The 15,439-nt window shown below is 34.5% G+C and overlaps 1 non-coding gene across 1 annotated transcript; it reads right to left on the reverse strand.

Moving 5' to 3' along the window:
- Positions 1–8,809: 8,809 nt before the first annotated feature.
- Positions 8,810–8,974, reverse strand: LOC150055410 (U1 spliceosomal RNA). Its single transcript, XR_016537526.1, has one exon. It is a non-coding gene; the product is annotated as a U1 spliceosomal RNA (small nuclear RNA).
- Between the last annotated feature and the right edge of the window lie 6,465 nt (positions 8,975–15,439).

Raw genomic sequence — 15,439 nt, forward strand, 5'->3', positions numbered from 1 at the left:
GGCCAAAGACTTAAAGAGAATCTTCTCTGAAGAAGTAAGAATGGCCTATGGACACATGTAGAAATGCTCGATATCTCTGGCCATAAAAAAATGCAAATCAAAACAATTCTGAGATTCCACCTCACTCCAGTTAGAATGGCCATAATCAAGAAGTCTAATAACAACAGATGCTGGTAGAGATGTGGCCCGGAGGGATGGCTACTACCCTGTTTGTGGGAGTGTAAACTCGCTCAACCACTATGGAAAGCAGTATGGCGTTTCCTCAAAAGACTAAACATAGAACTCCTCTATGATGCAGGAGTCCCATTAACTGACATTTACCCCAAATGTTCAGAAACAAGGCCATACCAAACTTATTTGCAAAACAATGTTCATTTCAGCACTATTTTCCATAGCTCAGATACAGAACCAACTGCAATGCCCCTAAGTAAATGAATGGATTGAGAAGAGGTGGAATTCTATGCTGCCATCAGAAAGAGTTACATCACCCCATTTGGGAAGACTAGAGAAAATCATACTAAGTGAAGTAAGCCAGACCCAAATAAACATATAGGCTCAATGGGTTCCCTTATTTTTAATAATTAGTATACATCTAGGTCTCTCCTAACAGAGGATCACAATAGCTCAAAAGCTGGGCACATAAGGTCATATAGGATGAGACTGAATGAAATGAACTCTAGGATATCAAAACAAGAGGTTTATTTATCTTAGTGATTGTTGTTCTTAATGTACTATGTTATTTCTTCTCTCTTTTCCCCCCTTATGGTTAATGTCATGAGGTTACTATATCTGATTTTGTTACCTTGTGTATTGTATATATGTTTATTTATTTTGAATAGGGAAGGGGTGAAACAAGATGATTGGGAGGAGGTGGGATTGGGAGAATTACGGAGAAAAACATAAGTGGTATCAATGTGTAAGAAGCAATGCACCCCACCTGACTAATGTAACAATAACCCTTCTATATATTATCCTGACAACACAATTTTTAAAAAAATTCAGCATCCCTGAATAAAAGGATTATTGAGAAAAAAATAAAGTCTTTGTGTAAATGTAGAACAAAAATCACAGACTGAATGTGATTACAAAATGTTAGAAAAAAATCTTATTCATCCTAATGGTATCTCTACAAAATAATATGAAAAACTAACCCATTCAGGGCTTAAGCAATATTTTTACAGGAGATTATATATATGTATAAAGGCAGAAAAATATGGTTCAACTCATTAGTTTCCAGGAAAATGTTAATGAGTATCTCAGTTCAAAGAAATACAGACCAGGAAAAAAGTCCATGAGACTCTTATTTCCAACCCATAAATACATTTTTAGAAATAAAAGTAAATCAATATCAGTTGTGATGACATATGACTGTAATCCTAGAAATTAAGAAGTGGAGGCAAGAGGAAGGGAACTTGAACTTTATTGTTAAATTGTCTTGATCTGGATGCAGATAGTTTGTTACACCATGCTGCTAAGTAGGCAAAAAAAAATATCATACAGAAAATGTTGTATTAAAAAAGATGAAGTTGGGCTGTACGTTTGGCCTAGTAGTAGAGTGCTTGCCTAGCATTCACAAAGACCCAAGTTTGATTCCTCAGTACCACATACACAGAAAAAACCTGGAAGTGGTGCTATGGTTCAAGTGGTAGAGCGCTAGCCTTGAGAAAGCCCAAGGACAACACTCAGGCCCTGAGTTCAAGCTCCAGGATTGGCAAAAAAAAAAAAGATGAAGCTATGCCTCAGTACTCAATTATTTTAGGAATATTACAAAAAACAAAAGTGACCCACAACACCAAGCCCCCTTTAATTGGGTGTCTTATTTTAAAACTTTGAGATTGTCCTCTAGGTAACCAAACATCCTCTAATATAACATAAGGACCCACATCTCACATCAGAAAAGCAACATGCCATTAAGGGTTATACATGCTTTATTTTGGGAAAATACATGACTAGTACATACTGCTTTCAAATCATCCATTTGTCCCAGTTTAGTCCATAGTGAAATTTCTGATCAAAATTATATATCATAGAAAATGATCTGTTAAACATAGCCTTTATTTAAGAAGCTGAACAGCAACAACAACAACAACAAAAATAGGCAGGGTTAAGAATAAGACTAAGGCTCAGGCTAATGTCACAGTTAAGACTAGGCTTGACTTTGCTAGATATACTGCTAGGACTAGGGATAGTGCTAGAGCTAAGGAAGGGATACTGCAGGGTCAATTTTAAGAATTAGCCCAGGATTAGGAAAAGAGTGTGAGATAGCATTAGGGTTAGAGCTAGGATTTGGATTACAGCTAGGGTTAGGGATATGGTTCTGTTTAGGTTTGCATATAGTGCTTTTTATTAGGATTAAGCCAGAGATAAGACTAAAGCTAAGATTTAGATAGAGCTAAGATTATGATAAGTTCTAGGGGATAGTTTAGTATTACTGTTAGTATTAGGGCTAAGTTTAGGCAAAAAAATTATGTTTAGGGATAAAAGGATAAAGTTTTAAAGATGGGTCTAATTTTATAAAAATTAACAAAACACCTATCATTAAAAGCTCTGTTATTCCATTTTCTATTACCATTATATTCTTTTTTTTGCATTCAACTGAAAATAAGAGCGTGCACTGAAAATCATAAGAAGAATCATTTGGAATTTGCAAAACTTTGGAGCAGGAATAATATCACAAATTTTGGAATTCACAGATACAGTAACAAACTGTGATTTTTATGCTGTTGATTGATGGAAAAGATATGTTTATTTATTTGAAATAAGAAAGGGAAAGGGGTAAACAAGATGGTTTGGAGGGGAGGGAGAGGGAAATGGGGACAAAAACATGAGGAGTATCAATGTGTAAGAAGTAATGCACCTACTACCTGGTGAATATAACTGTAATCCCTCTATACATTACAATAAAAAATAAAGGAAAAAAAGAATAGATAATGTAAACTTATGGAAGGCTTTTGAGGAATTTAAAAATGGAATATATTGTAAAGATATGGAACCAATGACTTTTTCTTATATATTTCCTTTGCAATACTGGAGATTAAACACTTATTTTTTAATTTTTTATTGTAATTAATAGAAGGGTTACATTATATTCACCAGATAGAACGTGCATTACTTAACAAACATTGATACCCTTTCTCATGACATGGTCCCCATTTCCCTCCCCCCCTCCACCCCCCCCCCCCCGCTCATCTTGATTTCCCCCTTCCCTATCCAATTTCAATTAACCAATTAAGCACATATAAAATATATTAGATAACAAGGTGAAATATTGTAACAATATGAGATAACCCAGGGATAGCAAAAGAGATGAGAGATAACATAGTACATTAAGGACAATTTTTCCTTATCCTGGAGGTCCTTACATTTAGTGTCATATTATTTGGCCTAATGTTTCTAGATTTTGTTCTGTTGTAAATCTCTGCTAGGAGAGCTCACGGTTTCTACTGATTATGTCAAATGAGGGAGACTATTGGACCTATGTTCTTTTGAGTATGGCTTACTTCACTTAATATGACTTTCTAAGTCTTTCCATTTTCTTACAAATGGGGCGATGCCATTCTTTCTGACAGCAGCATAGAATTACATTGTGTATAAATACCACATCTTGTTGATCCACTCATCAACTGAGGGATATCTGGGTTGGTTCCATCTTTGCTATTATAAATAGTGCTTCAAGGAACATCGTGCTATTGGATTTAGTCTGTCCTTGTTTCTGGATGATTGGATAAATGCCAAATAGTGGAATTGTTGGGTCATAGGGGAGTTCTATGTTTAGTCTTTTGAGGAACCACCATACTGTTTTCCATAGTGGTTGAACGAGTTTGCACTCCCACCAACAGTGTAGTAGTGATCCCTCCTGGCCACATGCCCTCCAGCATCTGTTGTTATTAGTTTTCTTGTTCCTGGCTATTCTAAATGGAGTGAGGTGGAATCTTAGAGTTGTTCTGATTTGCATTTCTTTTAAGACCAGAAATGTCGAGCATTTCTTCATGTGTCTATAGGCCACTCTCACCTATGGACAGATCAATCAGGCAAAAATTTAACAGAGAATCCTTAGAATTGAACAATTGTATAGACCGACTAGATCTAACAGACATCTGCAGATTATTTTACCCAGCAACAACACAATATACATTTTTTTCAGAGATTTAACACCTATTTATAAGTGCTTTACCATTGGAGCAACACTTGTAATTATTTTGGGTTTTGCGTAGGGTTTGTGGTCCCATTTGCCTGGGTTTCTCTAGAACTCTGACCTCTCTTCTTCTGTTTCCCAGGGCATTAATCACCATGCTATTTCAAGTTTTTTTTTTTCAAAATCTCAGCTGTAGATTAGACTGTAGAATAAAGATTCAATAAACATGAGTATTTTTAATAAAACCTTCTCGAATTGAAATACAATACAAAAAGAATTTAAAAAACTATTGAAGATACTAGGTTACGTTGACAAATCTATTAATTAAATTTGAAACTTAAACACTTCATCCATTAAGAAACAAATCAAGTGTGTGGGAAAAAATAGTGAGATATAGATAACTAACATCAAAATGGAAAATTGGATTAATATGAAATTTATAATATAGTTATTTAACAATAACAGATTCTGAACTTTTGAATTGCTCAGGTAGAAGATTTATCAAGAAAATTCATTTCATGCTTAATAAGATTTATATTAATAAATATAAAACTATGAAAATCAGTTGGCCACAGGTATTTCATTCTGTAATTCTAGCTACTCAGTAAATTGAGATCCACAGATCCTGGTTTGAAGGCAGTTGAAGAAGGAAAGTCTAAGATTTTTATCTCCAGTTTAACTCCAAATAAACTGTAAGTGTGGCTGTGGGTCAAGAAGTACAAAACTAGCCCTGAAAAAAAATCTCAGCGACAGTGCTCATATCCTAATGAAATGAAAAGGTAAAAATCCTTGAGAATCATGTTAATTTTTTGCTTATAGAACTCAATTGTATTAAACTAAAAATCAGTAATCAAAATATAGCTCAAAATCACAAAATGTTTTGAGATTTAAAAACATGCTTATAAATAGTACATAAGTTACATAATGAAGTTAAAAAGTATCAGTAGAAATTAAAAAGTGTGAAATAAATGAAAATAAACAAATGAAAAGTTTTATGATACAACAAAAGCAAAATCCAGAAGAAAATGTGATGAATGTACTGTTCAAGGAGAATTATCTAAAATCCATAACCCATGCTTCTTAGTACAGAAATGAAGATGAATGAAATCCAAAATAAGCAGAAAATATTGAATAATAAAACTTGTGCAAAACAAAATTGTAGACAAGTTAAAAGCTTATGATCAGATGCTAATTCTTTGTCTGGTAAAACATAATCAAAAGAAAATGTGTGTTTTATATATATATATGTGAGTTATGTGTATGAGTTTTGTGTATATGAGAAGGTCTAATCTCTGCCATCTGCAAGGAGCAAAAATCACAAAGCTTAATCATATGTTTCAAAGACATGAATACTGGAAATGCAGTCACACAGATTCCAGTTCAGGTCATTGGGTCTGAGAACTAGAACTAATACTAAGAAGAATTAAATTTTAAATCATTTACTTTTTCCTAGGACCATAAAAGAATGTTTACACATGTTGAAAGACCCATCTTCTTTATTCAAGCTACCAATTCAAATACTAATCTATTCCAGAAAGTAATTATCAAAAATTAGCAAAAATAGAAATGCTGGAATACTTCCAAATTCTTTCTGTGATCTCTCAAATATAATTGATATAAAAAAAATTGCCATTCACAAACTTAGTTTATTTTTTGCCTCCCCATAGAAGCAATAAACAAAGAATTTGAACTGACAAACATAAAGCTACTTATATTAACAGAAAAATAAAATTATTACATAGAATAAATCTAACTAAATTTCTATAAGTTAAAATATGAGGAAAGTTATAAATTTGCTAGAAATAGCAAGAACACAAATAAATGGAATATTCCTTCATGTTCACAATAGGAATGTGTGTTATCACTAAAGCATCAGATTTTCCAACATTTTCTCCATATTCACTGCAATACTAGTCAAGGTTTCTGTAAGTTACTTTGTGGATGCAAACAGATTCTCTGAAGAGTATGTGGAAAAGACAGAATATCGATACACTAAAGAGTACTGAACGTGGAGGACTGATACTACTTGAATTCAAGTCCTGTCATAATGCAGCAGAAATTAAGACAGCTTGATATTGGCAATAGTATAGGCACAGAGTCAAGAGAATCGAAAGACTGACATACATGGAAGAGAATGAATATGATCAAAACATATTTCATACGTGTGTGGAAAATCCATTATTAAGTATTAAAAACCTACCCTACCAAGGGCTGAAGTATGGCTCAGAAATGTTAAATGAGCCCACAAAGTAATAGGCCTTTTATTTAAACTCCAGCACTACCCAAGGAAAATATACTCCCTAATAAATGTAGGTTTTAGGGGTAGGGTTGTTTTGTTGTTTTTTTTTGAATCAGTCATGGGCTTGAACTCAAGTCCTGGATGCTGTCCATTAGCTTCTTTGTGCTCAGGGGACATTCTACTAATTGAGCTACAGTTCCACTTTTGGATTTTTGAATGGTTAATTAATGACAAGATTCGCATGGGGACTTTTTGGCCTGGGCTGGCTTTTGAACTGTCATCCCCTGATCTCAGCCTCCTGAATAGCTAGTATTACAGGTGTAAGCCACCAGAAGCCAGCTAAAAGAATATATTTAAAAGAATTAAAGATATAGACACAAATGGCTGTATTTAATTGATCTTTCCATGTCTACCTGTCTTCTGTTTCCTTCTTCCCCTTTTCTTAAAAGGTTCAGATTTTCAGTATAGTCCTAGGCTTTCCTCAACAAGTCTACTTCCCACGTTTTTTTTTTTTAACTCACAAACATCTCTCCAATCTGGCCCTCATGTTTCTTGCCATATATTGGTTGAAGAATCTGAATCAAAACACAGTGCCTGAAATGGGCCCAATAGTCCCCCATTGGGGACTATTTGATTCACAGCATATAAAGCAAACAGCCTCAGATATTGGAGAAAAAGGGAGAAATCACATAAAATTGAATCTAACTTTTCTTTTTGGTAGTATGAATTGGTGCACAATTTCAGAAGTTTTCTTTGAATTGTTGTTTTTGGTGCACAGCTTTGCATTTTCCTGTCTCTATAGGCCATGACTTACAGAAAACATGTACATGCCCATACTCGATCAATTGCCTATAGAAAAATCAATGCATCTACTTCAGATTTGAAGAGAGCAGTTACAGAACACTGCAGGAGCCTGTCATAGACTCACATGCAATATTAATTAAGCATTAATAATAAACTCTGCCTGCAAAAATGTGCTTTTTATACAATTATGATACTCCCTTGTTGCTGCTGCTGTCACTGAATACCTATGGTTAGATAATGTTACTGTATGAGATGATCTCTGTAGAAAGTGTGCCTTGTCTTTCCCTATTATCTGAAAGGATAGCAGATTTTGAAGCAGAATATAAGTTGGAAGTGTAAGGTGTGATAGGGTAAAGGGAGACATATGTTACATTATTTCTGTATGTGAAAATAATCATGAGAATTTCATATGGATCTTGATTTTCTTTGCTACATAGCAGCAGTAAAAGACACAGAATAGTGTAATCTCAGATAAACACAACTATTAGTGTCTTGAGCCTGAGTAATATAAAATTCCTCCTGTTTTATTGAAAAATCAGCCTGAATTATTTCCTACCTGATCTTGTATCTACCTTAAGGCATTTGAGATAATGGTCAGTCTTTGAGGATTCCTTTTTCTCATCATTTAAGTGATGAGTGCCTCCTTTTGGGAAGTACTTAAAGGAAAATAAACAGATGATACAACACTTAATAGACATGGCCTGAAACGAAACTTTATCATTTCAAATTCTGATAACATTGCAGTCTTAGAAAGTTTGTATTTTCTTCTGCATCATTAATGAGTCATGAACATTACATCTAAAGTAATCAAACCATTTCATTCAACCTGGCCACAGTACCTTATTACAAAAAGAAACCCAAAGCTTATGTTCTTATTCTGAAGCACATTAAAAAATTATTTTTATCACTAATTATGAACATGTAAATAATTAGCTGTAGAAAAGGGGTAACAGAGAGCTTTCATACAGGAGTGTCATACTGTAAAAACAAGTGCAAGAATGCCTCAGGAGAAACAATCTACACCAAGGCAAAAAATAACCTATTTTATTTAAGTAAATTTGGGATGGATTCCATGAATTTTATTTACAATTCCTAGCTTTCATTTTTATTATAAATTATAATTATAAAATTATAAGTCAGCTCAAAGAAGCTATATTTGATGAATAATCATATATGAGGAAGTTGAATATCCTGCTGGAAAATCTAATAAGAATCACAGATGGCCATGCTGAATGAAAAAACCAGGACACAAATATAATTTTAGTATGATATCTTTAATCATTTTAATGTTATGGCTTATATATAAATTTTAATTAAAACTTAAAAGGAAATTAAAATATACTATTTCATATGTACTAAGCTTAGAGTGTAGTTGCCTCATTTTTGCCTAGACACTATTTCATGCAGAGAATTAATATATTATTCAAATCTGTAATCTAGAAATAATGTACTGCTCTTCACTAATTTTGAGAATTTCATAACATATGAAGAGCTAGGACAAGAACAAAAACAAATCTATTTTGTCTTGTTCAAGTTAATTCAAGATGTAAAATCTTTAAAATAGTTCAATAAATAGAGTAGTATACAAAAATATTTTTTTAAAAATTTGTTGTATTTTATAATTTTTTAAAAGTTAATAAGTAATTGTACAGTTATAATTCTACCACAAATTATGCAGTCGAGTTTACTACATTTGTTCAAATTGCAGAAGTCAGCACATTCAGAGTATAATGGATAAGCCTGGCCCTGGGAAAACTGCCTTTGTGATCATGGTATCTCCCCTGTCAGGAAAGTTCAGCGTTACCATTCTTTATGTCAGGTGTTGTGAGCGCATCTTGATCAATGTTACTCTTCCAACATTTTTCTCCATTTTCTCCCTTTCATTCTTTCAGTAGACTGGCCTCATTTTATATTCTCTGTATTCCAAGACTGAAGAACTACAGAAAGAAATATATTCACATAACACTAATCTCACTTTATTAAAAGAATGGTAAATAGGAACCTGGAGTTGAACCTGCCTGTAATCCTAGCTACTCAAGAAGCTGAGATCTAAGGACTGCAGTCCAAAAGCAGCTGGACAGGAAAGTCCATGAGACTCTTATTTCTAATTAACCACCAAACATGCCAGAAATAGACCTCAAGTTAGAGAACACTAGTGTTGAGCAGGGACAGCAACTAGCTCCTAAATTCAAGCCCAGGTCTAGCAGAAAAAAAGTGAATTTGTTTGACAAAATCAATTTAAGAGAAGTTAGGAAAAATATGTTTGTGTATAGGATACCATTAATGAAATTTACCAAATGAATAGATTAAGGAAGAGAAAAAATAAGCATTATTATCTTCAAGAAAGAGTAAAAATATTCAAAAGTTACAAATGTGGCGTGATATACAACTAAGTTTAAATTTATATTTATTGATTCATTTGCCAGACCAAATTCTCACAGCTATGTGATATTTTATACTTGTATAGAATTCCTTAATTAATGTCAGTCTTAGCTCTGTGGACCTTTTGAAATCATCTTCATGGTCTTCATTTATAATTCACCTATGTAGACTATAATTGTTGGCCTATTCTGCTCTCTTCCCTAATTGATTTCTCAGACCCGTAAACCTGCCTGGCCTGCATTACACAATTTCATATTCTGAAGCTAGTGAGGGAAAATATCTGAGAAGTAGTACGTCAGACTACAAAATATAAAATCATATTAATTTACAGAAATATTTTCATCAAATCAGATTAAAATTAATTAGAAACTGAGCATTCTATAAATTATCTGCAATGGAAGTATAGTCAAATCCTTCCTTTTTCAGACCAAATGGAGTGAATACCTCATTGAACATTTATGTCCAGATGTTTCTAACTTCCATAGGAAATGTTGGGAATTTATGCTTGAGAATTAGTAATCACTTCTTCCAGCATCAAATTAAAACCAGTCTCCTTTTAAGGAAAAAAGTAACACATTTACAACAGAATATAGCCCCCATTTCTCTTCAGTCTCACCATGGAAATATGCCCTAAGTCAAGAAACACAATACATTTTATTCAGCTGAATTTTCAGGGAGAAAGTACAAAAAAGCACCCAAAGCCATAATTTGTGATGGCATACTAAAAAATATTCATCAGCTACAGATGGAGCTCAAATTGTCTGCAAAACAAAACTGGAAATGCCCATAACTTAGATGTAGCTGAGAAAGTAATAAAAGCACTTGGCATATTCCTCACCAAATGTTCTTTCTGGAATTCCTATCAGTTCTTCTCACAGGTAAAATCATCCCATGGGGCTGGGAGTTTGGCCTAGTGGTAGAGTACTTGCCTACATGCACGAAGACCCAGGTTCGATTCCTCAGTACCACATACATAGAAAAAAGCCAGAAATGGTGCTGATGCTCAAGTGGTAGAGCTCTAGCCTTGAGAAAGTCCAAGGACAGTGCTCAGGCCCTGAGATCAAGCCCAGGACTAGCGAAAAAAATAAAATCACCCCAATATCAGACTAGGCAAGTTGATTCATCAAGCAATCATCTCCTGGTTATTTTCCTGGACTGGTAGTAATTTGGAAGTGACATTACATTCACAGTACAGTTCCCTCAGTGCTCCACTACAGTTTATTTTTCTACAATTAAAGACAATTTGGTGCTTGAGAAAACTACTTTTGCAAATATTTATTTGTTTGGTTTGAGCCTTTTGTAAGAATTTCCCTTTAGGAAAATGTACTGGAATTCATTGTAGTTTAAGACCAAAAAATTCATCTTATGAATTATTTCTAAATTTTCATAATTATCATTTGATAATTATAAACATTTTGATTAGCAAAATAGTAAATAATGAGAGACTATTGTAATTTTTCCTAGTATTTAATGAGTATAGATTGTGTTTATCTCAAAATGCTTATTAATAATTATAGGGACTCTCAAGCAGATTAGTATGCATTAATATGTAAACAAGTGAATGAATCAATAAAAATGTAAAAGGTAGAGAAATATCTTCAGAGGATAAAAGTAAAAAGCAAAAGTAATACAATAATTGACACTCATCTGTTTTAAGAGAACTTATCTGAGTGTGATTCCTTGGACACAGAATCATCTTTCCCAGCATCATCGGAGAAGTTGATAATTTCCTATTAATTGTGAGAATACAAATTCTTTCAAGCAGACTAAATCCATAGCTGTTAATGTGTATTTCTTAAGTGTTGATGGGAGGTATAGGTGTATATAAAATTTGACAAGCACTGGGGTATGTCATCCATCCTCATATCCTTATAGCACTTTCACAGTTTGGCTCTCCTCATCTCATGCTAATTTGGTAACTGTTTTATGTTTCACTGAAGACAGACAATTAATCACACACACTTAGTATTGAGAATGTCATGATCTTTGACATCCTATTCATGTATGCCTTTTCTGTCTTCCTGGTCATGTTACCCAATGGCTGCTTCTGCTGCATGCACAGCTGTTTAAGGCTAGTGATCACTTTCCTGAAGAGTATTAGGGCCTGCTCAGCTTGCTTTTTTGGTACCTTATTACTTAAACCATGCCTCAAGCCCTGTATTTTACTGGTTATTTTTGACATAGAGTCTCACAGATTTTTCTGTTGAAGCTACCCTCAAATCACAGTCTTCTGAATCTCAGCCCCTGAATAGCATCCACTGGTTCACTTTCCTTCTTGCTGTCATAACCACTAGCTCCTGAACTTGATAAGAGCCAATGGAAAAAGATAAGACTATGTCTATAAAACACCATTATAAAAGGCAAAAACTCATTTGGTGAGTTGTCTCCTTGGCTAATATTTACATTACACACATCCACCTTTACATTCTTGGTGAACTTGAGAAACTTGAGAAACTCTACCCATCTAAAGAAAAAGTATCTTTTACTCAATTTTCCAAATATACTGTTACCTACCAATCAGCCAATTTATCATTACTCACCTATCAACATAGATTTATATATTTATCAGTTTTTTTATTTGAAAAATGAATAATAGAGTGCCCCAAATTCTGTCCACTACGAAGATGATTTCCACTCATTGTTGCCTCCTATATGGCTGCTATAAGAGATTGTCATATGGTAGCCCTACACTTCAAATGACCACACTATCTTCTTAACCATATGTGGAAACATTGGCATCCTTTGGTATACATGTAATTTATAACAATTATTAAAATGATTTCTATTTTCTGTTGGATTTAAGTTTGCAGCACAAACATTATGTAGAATAAAACAACATAGTGTGTTATTGATGGAGAACCTGAATGGGGTATGGGAGGGGTTGGATTAGAGACTTTACAAAATTATATAATACACCATGAAAATTGATACTTAGGGATAAAGTTTGAAGTCGGCTTATTCTGGTGATCTCAATAGAGACAGGAAAATCTTCACTTGGACAACAACTGCACACCAGATGAAAAGGGATGTGTTTATTTGCATCAGCTACAAAGTCAAATCTGGATTGGCTCCTGAGGGTACAGTCCTGACTTATTATGCATAAGACAGCCCACTCTTACTGGGTTCTTTGGCTCACGCTGGCCTGTAATCCTAGCTACTCATTAGGCTGAGATTTGAGGATCAAGGTTAAAAGCCAGCCTGGGCACAAAAGAACCCGAAACTCTTAACTCTAATTAACCTCTAGAAAACTGGAAGTGGGACTAACCTCAAGCGTAGGGCAGTAGCCTTGAGCTGAATAGCTCAAGGATAGCTCCCAGGTGGAGTTCAAGCCCCATAACCCACACAAAAAGGAAAATAAAGAAATCTCACTCTTATTCTTTACAACCCACTTGATTTCTGCATCAGTCAAATACACGAGTTAGCAGAGGATGTAATAAGAATTTCCCATCTTTAATGATAGCAATACTGCCTACTGTTCTCTGAAGAATGTGACATTGGAGGGACGGTTCTTGCTTCCGCTGGCCTTTCCACAGGAATAGCCATAATATCATGGACAAAGGATCGATGCTGCTATAGTTTCAGGTACTGATATTTCTATTCCATATCAAGGAAATAATGACAACATTTCATATCATATTAGGTCCCCCGTGAGATGAACTGAACCAATCTCAGCATATCAACTCTCCTCCAATAGCCACTGCTAATAAAATTGAATGTCAGCTGAGAACCTGTACCTAGTTACTTCCTCAAGGTCAGATTGTGGCCCTTTATACAGTGCTCACTCACTTCGTAAAGGGATGCATATGCCTTTAGGGAAAAGCTAAAATGTCCCAGTATGAACATTTTGTTGTAAGCGCTGTCCTTCCTAAATCTAAAGTACACAAAATTTATCATATATACTGTAGAATATTTTGTTATTATTTCTCTTTTGGCATCTAGGATATTCATGTTCATGTTCCCTCTAACAATTAACTACCATGATTTGGTCACAGAAACTTCAAAGTGTATTACCCAGAATGGAATAGTTGAAGCCAACTGGCTGACAACAGATCACTACATAGCATCTTTATTCTTAGATCACCACAAAGCTTTGTGACAATGACAGATGTATTACAAATATATTTCCAACAGGATATGTGAGGAAATGTACTTTGGAGGCTCTCTCACAACTAGGGAAGGATCAGTAACTAGGAAAACTGTATACTTGTGCTCTAGAACCAAAACTCCTAAATCTGGGGTAGCTTCTGGTACAGAATATCAAATGAATTGTATCAAAAATACCGTATTCAATGTAGGTCTGTGGCTCCATTTTTTAGGCAACCCAAAATGTTCTTGTCTCTCTGAACTATTAGAGAAAATACAGTGACTGACTGCAGAGATAAACACTGAATCTAGAATATTTGTCAATAAATAGTTGACATTTTTTGCCAGTCCCGGGGCTTGAACTCAGGGCCTGAGCACTGTCCTTGGGCTTTCTCAAGGCTCCAGCTCTATCACTTGAGCCACAGCACCACTTCCGGATTTTTCTATGTAAGTTGTATAAAGGAATTGTATCTGGGTCTTTGTGCATGCTAGGCAAGCAATCTTACCACTAGGCCAAACTCTTGGCCCAATAAATAGTTAACATTATAACATAAATGAACATCATTTAATTCCATCTTTGCTCATTCTCAGAAAGTATTTGATGTAAACTTAAAATATTGTAATCTTTTGATGGCTGGTGATGGACATTATCCTCAGGAAAATTTTAAGTTGCCTTCATGAGTTTGGCTCTTTCTTTGTCAAATGGAAATCACATTCCTCTGAGAAGAAAACAATAGGCCTTCATTAAAGAAGATGCAACATAACTTAGGGAATCAAGATTTCTAATTTTATAAGAATTTGGATTAATTTTCCATATTCTTGTCTATTAAAGTCCTTATTTATTTATTTATTTAAGTACTGAGATTTTAACGCAGGACTTGATATTAGTTTGGCTGACTTTCTGCAAGTTATTTTAGAAATGAAGTCTCATTAAAGGTTCTGCTTAGGGCAGTCTTGAACTTCTGTCTTCCAAATCTCAGGCTCCTGAACAGCTATGATGAAAGCATTGGACCCTTAGGTCCTAGCAAATGCCCTGATGTTAACATATAAGACCTTATGGGTGGATAAATCAATTTTCACTGCTATTCAGCCACATGAGTTTGACATCTGATCTTGGTTTTCATAATCTTGAAAAAGAATAAGTTTTTAAGAGTTATCCCAAACTTTCAAATCAAATTCCAGGACCATTTTTTGTGAAGCTAAACACATGCAACAGTTTCCCCCCCACCCTCGCCTCTAAGTCCTATAGTAAAGTTAGAAGCAACCAATCAATTACAGTGTGGATCTTCTCAGCAGTTACACTGTTAGGCTAATTCTTGTTTCTAAAGGAATTTGTGGAAAGTGTTTAAAAAATATGATATCACTTTTTTGAGGCATAAGTCGACGCACTCAGGGTCGTATAATTAATAGAGTCACAGGCATCCTATTTTGCTTTAATTTGCTCTTAACTTGAGTCTGATGCTTTTATCTGGGATGTGAGCAGACCGTAATCCTCTTCTATCTACAGCCACAGCACCTGGAATTCATGGTATGTACTACCATAGCCTAATTGTTTTTTGAGATAGGATCTTTTGCTTTATGCTGAGGTTGACTTCACAATCCTATCTCTGCCTTCCAAGTATCAATGACTATAGAAAAGAGCCACCATGCCTGGCTCTTTAATAACATTTCTTAAATGATTGCTTTGCCACAGTGTCATGGCCTTGCACTATTTACCAGCAGTGCTATCACTGCCATCATAGTAACAATGTTATTATTTCTCTAAGGAATATCTCAGAAATTTAATTAGCCACTTT

This window comes from Megascapheus bottae, chromosome 13 (assembly GCF_031878675.1).
Source record: "Megascapheus bottae isolate mThoBot1 chromosome 13, mThoBot2.hap1, whole genome shotgun sequence".
NCBI classification, from domain to species: Eukaryota; Metazoa; Chordata; class Mammalia; order Rodentia; family Geomyidae; genus Megascapheus; species Megascapheus bottae.